General features: G+C 30.1%; 1 pseudogene; it reads left to right on the top strand.

The window, feature by feature from the left end:
- Positions 1–4,683: 4,683 nt before the first annotated feature.
- LOC112096321 lies at positions 4,684–5,966 on the top strand (annotated as a pseudogene).
- Positions 5,967–6,725: the final 759 nt, after the last annotated feature.

The following is a 6,725-nucleotide window of genomic DNA, read 5'->3' on the forward strand; positions in this document are numbered from 1 at the left end:
ACCATGTAGGTGGAGTCAAATTCTAGTTGGTGATCTGATTTATAATGTTATAAACTTTATTTTTTACGTACCTATAATATTGTAAACTGATTTTTTTTTAATGAAAAGTTCAAGATTTCCACATTGAAAAATTATTCCTATGGAAGTGGTTTTGTTATATTTGTTTACTTAGAATGACAGTGGCTTACTTCTGTTTAATTGATGGTGGATTGAAGAATAAACTTTTTCAAAACTCGTGCTCTATCGTTTAGTTTTAGTATTTCATTTTATATTAGTTCGCGCGTTTAATCATTTTTACATACATGTGCTTGTTGGTAGCCAAATATTTGATTTCAATATAATGTTAGTACTTCAGCAATCAGATGTACTATTTTAAACTTCATTATTTTTCCATAATGCAGGTATCCGACCACATTCCTATGCATTATGCATTAATCAAAAAACTACTGGTGCTCCAAAAAGGGAAACAAAAGTAAAAATCTAGATGAAGTTTAGGTACATAAAAGCAACGAGGCCAATGGCCACCCCTGTAGTGCCTAAGAAGTGAAAACCCCAATTAAGGTGAAGACACATTCATTTTGGCTAACTTGTCTTTATTTATATATGCTCTCCATATCATTATCACCTTGCACAGATTGTTGTAAGTAATTTGATTCCAAAGTCATATGGACTTTGGGCTATATAATGGCAAGGTTTGGAAGTATATGCTACATAATTATTATTGGTAAGTGAAATAAAACAATCGAGAATGTGTAAAAGACGGTTGTATGTTTAGTAGATGAGGCAAATACATGTCACAAATATATGAAAAATTTTCTTATACTAATTTGGGTTAACTTCAATTCATCACCTCCAATAACAATCTTCAATTTACCCTCTAAAAGTATGAAAATCTCAATGCATCCTAATTTTGTTCAAAAGATAAGCGTGAATGGGGGTACATTGATAGACTTTTTAATTGTATTCTTAGAAATAAATGAAGGTAAGTTGAAGATTCCCGGGGGTAGATTAAAGTTGAACATTAAATTAAATCAGACAGTTAAGTAATATAAGATATCGATAAAATGAGGCTTTATTTTTTTTCTTAGGATACAATAACCAACCCTAAGAGTGGATATACTTAAAATTTAAATAATAAAAACATTTCTAACATAGTTATTATGATCGCCTGAGCATTATTATTATTTAAACACACTGCTTTCTCGAAGATTGATTCAGCGACATCTATACAAGAAATTAGCAAGAGATACACACACAAAAAACATATGACAGAACATTATGTGATCCATTTTTCTTTTATTAAAACGCAGCTTCGACTACAATTGATCGGTAATGCAAAAAACACTCATACAAGATACACTTTTTTTCTCACGTACTTATAATATTGTAAACTGATTTTTTTATGAAAAATTCAAGATTCCCGAATTGAAAAATTATTCCTAAGTAGGTGATTGGTTATGTATGTTTACTTAGAATGACGGTGACTTGCTTCTATTTAATTAGTGGTTGATTGAGGAATAAACTATTGCAAAACATGCGCTATGTTGTTTTATTTAATTATTTCATTTTATGTTTATTTTACGTTTATTTTTTTAGTTTTTTTTATATAATATGTGCTTGTTGGTAGCCAAATATTGGATTTCAATATAATGTTAATACATCAGTAGTCTGATGTATTACTTTAAATTTCATTATTTTTCCATAATCTAGGCATCTGACCATATCCTTTTGTGTTTGGCATTAATAAACAATCTACTTGTGCTCCAAAAAGGGGATGGAAAAAAGCAAAAATCTATATGAAGTTAAGGTACATAAGCAATGAGGGCAATGGCTACCCTTGTAGTGCATTAAAAGTCAAGACCCCAGTTAAGTTGAAGGTGCCCTCATATCGGCTGACTTAAAATTCACATATGCTCTCTGTATCATTATCACCTTGTAAAGATTGTTGTAAATGATCTGATTCCAAAGTCCTATAAACTTCAAGCTAAATAATGGTAAAGTTTGGAAATATATGTTAAAAATTATTACTAATAAGTGACATAACACAATCCATAGTGTATGAGAACATATACCAGTTGAGTTCTTAAAACAGACTAAAAGGGTAAAAAATGGCCTTACTTAAATCTAGAATTTTCAGGCATTGCTTTTGCTTTAGAATCTTTCTAAGAGTGCCTAAGTTTACTAGTAAGCTAGCTACACACTTGTCATGAGTTTAATGTAACAAAAATTTTTAATAAAGTTAATATATTACAACAGTACAAAGGGAAATTATCCCTGCAACACCATTGTTTTATCATACATATATCTAACTACCACAAATTTTTAACTTATTCTTTCACCACTGTGTTTCTAAAGTTCTTTCAATCAACTACTTTCACACTAAGAATTTAAATAAAATCACCATTTTATCCATATATAAAATGAAAGCCTATTTTATCCTACAAAATTTTTGAAAATAAAAAAAAATTATAATTACAAGAATACCTCTGATTTTAATAGAAAAAAATCTCAAACTATTTACTCGATATATTTTGTAATTTATATATTTTTATTATTCTAAATTGGTTCAAACTATTGTTATTTTGGTGATCAATTTAAACAATGAAAATTGTTTGATAATTGTGACTATACAATTGATAAAAAAATATTTAAGATGAGAATTACACGTTTTTTAGGTCAAAAGAATTGAAAAAATCAATAATGTTTTATCAATTAATTAAATATTGTAGATTGATTTTTTCAATAATATTTTATCAATTAATTAAATGGTAATCATAGTTTTTTAATTAAAATTTTCTTGGGATAAAATGGTCTTTTAGATCACTTAGGGGTAAAATGGTCATTTTATTTAAATTATTAATGTCAAATTAGTCGAGTAATACAAGTTCAGAAATGTTGGTGGTGCAAAGAACATGTTAAAATTTTGTGATGCCTGGATATACATATGAAAAAACGGAGTTGCTGTAGAGATAATTTCTCTAGTATAGATCAATAAGAAATAGAAAAGCATAAATTAAATTGAGGCATGTGCAGTTACAATGTCCTTAAAAAGGATTTTTCATTTTCTCAGTAGCGCTTAGGTTACATCAACAACTGTCCCTTAGGATATTACAAAGTCAAATGGTCTCAGCAGCATAACCTCACTACTCTTGTGAACTGCAAACTAGTTTTGGAACTCCATCACGTGAAGTCTAAGATAGAAAGATTTTAATTGAGGGAGGAGAGCAAAAAAAATTACTTCGATTTTTGTGTGTTTTTCCAATGAAATTGTCGAAGGGCATTTCCATCTAGAAAATGAAACACTAACTCTTGAATTTAATTTTACAATTTAATTTCAAAATAAAATCTATAACTTTTATTCACTTGTAACAACCTTTTAACTTTATTTTGTTCCGTGCCTTTTATGTTGAGTTTTCTATTTGCTACTACTTCTCTATCCAGTCGACACAGTTGTGTTGAATCCCCTACTTCTGTCAAAGACATTAGGCATTGTTTAAAGTCTTTTTAGTCGCCCAATTTGAAAACTTTGTTTCCTTTGTTTATGATGCTCCCTATATGATAAGAGTGCATAATTGTGAACTTGTATTGGTTTAATTTATAACATCTCAAGAGCATTACCCAAGAAGGAAAAAACAAGGAAAGCTAAAACCGAACATCATTGATTCAGATTCCATGTACCAAGTTATTAACATGTCCATAGCTTGCATCATTATATTATTAATCTTAATTCTTATTGTTGCTTGCACTTCTTAATTTCTTTTTTTATAAGAAATTAATCTTAATTTCTTATAAAAAAATATTTTCTTGCCAGCCGCGAAAAATTAACATATTAATGCATAAACATTTTTTAAGTGATCAATTAAATATAAATATTATATTACTTAGCTAAATAACAAAAATAAAGAAGTATTTGTATTCCAATTACAAAAACATATATTAAATTAAAGTCAAATGAACTATCTCAAATAAAATAAAAGAATACATCTTTGCATTTAAAAAAAATTATTTCAACTTCAATTCATCCCCTCCTAATAACAATCTTTAATCTACCCTCCAAAAGCATGAAAATCTCAATCTACCTTATTTTTTCTTCAAAAGATGAGCATAAATGAGGTGAACATTGATGAACTTTTAAATCATATTCTTAACAATAAATGTAGGTACGTTTGAAGATTTTCAGGGGGTAAATTAAAGTTTAACATTAAATTAAATCAGACAGCTTACTAATAAAGGATTTCGAAAACGAGGGTCTGTTTTATTGTTTTTCTTAGGAATCAATAATCTCACCCTAAAAGTAGATAGACTTAAAATTTAAATATTACAAATGGTACCAACATAGTAATGTTGATTGGTTGATAATTGCTATTATTTAAACAAATTGTTTTCTCGAAGATTGACTCCACGATGCATCTATAACAAAGCAATAGGAGATACACACACAAAAAACATATGACATAATATTACGTATGCATAATGGGTTAATTTTTTCTTTTATTAAAAACACGGATTCAATTTCGCTATAATTGATCATTATTGCAAATGCACTCATACAAGGTAAAAGAAATAACTTATTAACAATATCATTTACACCCCCCCTCAGGGCAAGGGTACCGATAGTCTACAAGAGCTTTCTTAATCATCTCAATCAAACATTCTTCACTTGTGAGCCCTGAGCAATCAACAATGTCAGGTGATGCTGCAGGGTTAATAGAAAATAAAGCCTCTGGCTTAGATCCTTGGCCAGTTCTACTGGCTGAAATAAGCATGTTTTTAGTGTTTGCCACTACAAGCAAAGCCAAAATGATGACTATAAGACTCTTTGACATTTTTTAATTTCTTAAGAGAATTGAAAACAGCTTAATTAGAATTGAAAGAGATGTGTAAGAATCAAGAAGGCATGAGCCTCTATTTATCTGAGTGAATATTGAAAAACGACTTGTAGTGACTTTAATGGAATTGAAAGATTCCATAAATAAGTATTAAATAAATTATGCTTCATTTGTTAGCGTTAACTATTGATTTTAATATCTTGTTGCATTACAAAGGTAATTTCAATGTACATTTCATTAAATTTATTATTTTTAGCATCATTTTTTGTTTAGTTTATTATTAGATTTCTTTTTCTTTTTCTTAGAGTCATGTCCTTCAATGAAATTAACCACATTCTATATTTTAAGCAAGCCATTCTTTTTTCTTAATAAAAAATCACGAATAATTAATCTTCTCTTTTTATGTGTACAAGTGAAGCCCCTCATATACATTTGCTGGCTAGTTCAATGTAACAAAATGTCAAAATTTCTTCCCACTTCACCTTTGTAGTTAAGCAGCCTTTGGATGTTCATTGATGACAACACTTCAAAAACATTTGAAATGAATCTTGAATCATCCTTCTTTTCTACCTTCAAAAGTGTGTCATCTATTCTCTTCCTTTTAATTTCATGCCTTGTTTTAAAGCTACTGCAAAATTTTAAGCAATTGTTTTATTGTTCATCATTAGCCTAGTGGCAGCAGAAGCAATACAATCAGGGAGACTTGGACGGGGCTTGATTCCGTAAAAGAGACAACAACAAAGGCGTAGTGGCAAAAGGATTGCTCAAGCCACTAATACTTACAAGTCACCAACTCGTTTCGACATTGTGATGATAGCGGATGATTCGTTGATAGAAACCAGGAATCCTCAATCAAAGCTTGTTGGCCGTGCTAAAGGGCTTTATGGGTCAACTTGTCAGCATCAACTAGCTATCATCATGTCCATGAGCTTTGTGTTCGTTGATGGTCCTAATAATGGCAATTGTATCAGCCTCTTTGGCAACAACAAGTCGATTGTTCCTGTCCATAAGATGCCCATTGTCAGCAACATTACCATGTTCTTGTTGGCTGGCGGATATACAGTTGCTCAGACGCATCGGGTGGATTTTAAATCTACCGACGCCATTGTTGGATGCATTGTTATAAGTGTTCACTAAACCATATAGGTGGAGTTAGATTCTAGTTCGTGATCCGATTTACAAATTTATAAACTCTCTCTTTCACGTATTTATAATAGTGTAAACTGATTTTTTTTAATGAAAAGTTTAAATTTCCCATATTGAAAATTTTTTCTTAAGTAGGTGGTTTTGTTATGTTTGTTTACTTAGAATGAAAGTGGCTTGCTTCTGTTGAATTGGTGGTGGATTGAAAAATAAACTTTTTCAAAACATGTGCTCTATCATTTTGTTTTAGTATTCGATTTTATGTTAGTTTGCGCGTTTTATCATTTTTATATAATAAGTGATTGTTGGCTGCCAAATATTTGATTTCAATATAATGTTAATACTTAAGCAATCTGATGTATTATCTTAAACTTCATTATTTTTCCATAATGCAGGTATCTGACCACATTCATATGCATTTGGCATGAATCGACAATCTACTGGTGCTCCAAAAAGGGAGACAAAAGTAAAAATCCATATGAAGTTTAGGTACATAAAAGCAACGAGGCCCGTGACCACCCCTATAGTGCCTAAAAAGTGAAGGCCCCAATTAAGGTGAAGACACCTTCATTTCGGCTGACTTGTCTTTATTTATATATGCTCTCCGTATCATTATCACCTTGCACAAATTGTTGTAAGTGATTTGATTCCAAAATCCTATGGACTTTAAGCTATATAATGGTAAGGTTTGGATGTATATGCTACATATTATTATTCGTAAGTGACATAAAACAATCCATAATGTATGAAAAA

Source organism: Citrus clementina, unplaced genomic scaffold, assembly GCF_000493195.1.
Source record: "Citrus clementina cultivar Clemenules unplaced genomic scaffold, Citrus_clementina_v1.0 scaffold_8, whole genome shotgun sequence".
Taxonomy (NCBI): Eukaryota; Viridiplantae; Streptophyta; class Magnoliopsida; order Sapindales; family Rutaceae; genus Citrus; species Citrus x clementina.